The sequence below is a fragment of the Agrilus planipennis genome, unplaced genomic scaffold (assembly GCF_000699045.2).
Source record: "Agrilus planipennis isolate EAB-ADULT unplaced genomic scaffold, Apla_2.0 scaffold51, whole genome shotgun sequence".
NCBI classification, from domain to species: domain Eukaryota; kingdom Metazoa; phylum Arthropoda; class Insecta; order Coleoptera; family Buprestidae; genus Agrilus; species Agrilus planipennis.
The window spans coordinates 716,903-718,951 of record NW_020438915.1 but is presented as its reverse complement, the minus strand read 5'-3'; positions in this window follow the sequence as shown (position 1 = coordinate 718,951).

Genomic DNA, 2,049 nt, shown 5'->3' with positions numbered 1-2,049 from the left:
ACTTATCTGACTTCCTAGGTATCTAAAATCAGCCACTTCTTCTAATTTTTCGTCTCCTATCTTTATATTCGCTCTTTCCCTACTTTTTCTTCCCTTGCATATCAGTATTTTAGTTTTACTTTTATTTATTTTCATACAGTACTGATCTGTCAGTACCGCTTCCATTTTATTTAAAACTATCTCTTTCCTTCTTGCTAGATGCTAATACTGCTATATCATCTGCAAATTAAGGATACTAATCTTTTGCCCTTGCACATCTATCCCTACAGTTGTACTGCCTTTAATGATGTTGATGGCGTCTTCGATGTATAGATTAAAAAGTAGCAATGACAGTGTGCATCCCTGCCTGACTCCCTTCCTAATATTTACTTCTCTACGTTGCATCCCCAGCTCTATAACTGCCTGTTGCTCTGTATCACTCTTCTATCTTTGTAATTCATCCCTACATTTTTAAGTATATTTAACATCTTGTCCCATTTAACATTGTCAAAAGCTTTCTCTAAATCTACAAATCCTATGTACGCACTCTTTCCTTTTTGATTATCGATTAAGACATAATTAAGTTATATTTTTCAGACGGTTATTAATTGCTATCATGGAAATTTTATTACAAAACTGACTTTCATGTCATCTACAACAGTACAATGTTGCCTAATAAAAGGGCATCAGCAGTAGCGAGCAGGGCAATTCACTACATACAAAGGCTATTTATTTATGAAATATTGTGAGGCTTACGACACTGTTTAAGCTCGGCTGTTTGGAACTTTTGGCACCACATGTTGGACGGACAAATACACACATTCCCGGTACGTAAACGTATGTGGATAGACGCATTTAAAATAGACTGAAACAGAAGTGTCCGTTCAACTGGCCGTCCACAATTATTAATTAAGTCGGTGGTTGTGGTTGTGGTTCTATTCCAAGGTTGCCGATGACATGCACCCGTGCGCTCAGACAGAATTAAATTCTCCGATGTACATGTCCAGTGATAGTATTATTATAGCATTATTAATATTTCGAACGATGACTTTTGGCAGCCGAAACTACCGCCGAAAAAACATATAGGAAGTTGAAAACGCCATAAATTTACGAAAGTGCTTATTCTTTATAACGATTCCGAACCTTGGCCGACATTGTTTAAGCGCCAATTCGTGAATTATTAGGCTAATAATACCAACTTCATTATGTATCATTTCATTTCGTTAACAGCCTGACAATAACAAACTACTCAGAAGAACTACTGTATCTAACGACGAAACACATGACCAAGATCTGGTAAAAATACTGTGAATCAGCACTATAAATCGTGAATTTCTTTATGATTATAATAAGAAACGTTTAATAAATTACACATATTATGGAATTTGCGAAGTATTCAACTTGTGCGAAAACATTGCTTTCCAATAAAACTTTACTGTTTTGTATACGTAAAAAATATATTCGGAAAATTTGAGGAAAAAATAAACTAAAGAAGAATATACAAACTCAATATTTTGCTGTAAATTATTATATTTTACCAAGTAGGTACATATTATACTTGCTATTAATATTAAAACTCAATTTATTGATTGAATCTATAACAATCATTAAAAGTTTTGATAAAAAAAAACTGAGTTAACTGCAAACTGAAAATCATTTCACTATTTATTTCATGCGGATCACCTTACTTAAAAGTGCTGTTTCAGATGGATATTTATAATTCTAATTTTATAAAAAGACAAGCATTAATCACACGCTTCCCTTCAAGAAAATTTCTTTTTCGACGATATTTATCGACCCAATCCCATATTGTGCGATACTCATCATATTACTGTATTTTAAAAAAAAATCGTAATTGCACTGCATACTATAGGGACTATAGGAAATTCTACCACACAGTCGCCATGTTTTTTAAGCTCCGCCCATTTGACGAATCCCAGTGGTACAAAAGATAATTAAACGCAGAAAGAAAAGCTTGTTATTTACAGCTCTAAACCACAGTCAAGCGCAATAAAAACGCTAACCGCTTTAATTATTGTGTAAATAAGTGGACAATACTTTTCAATTAGC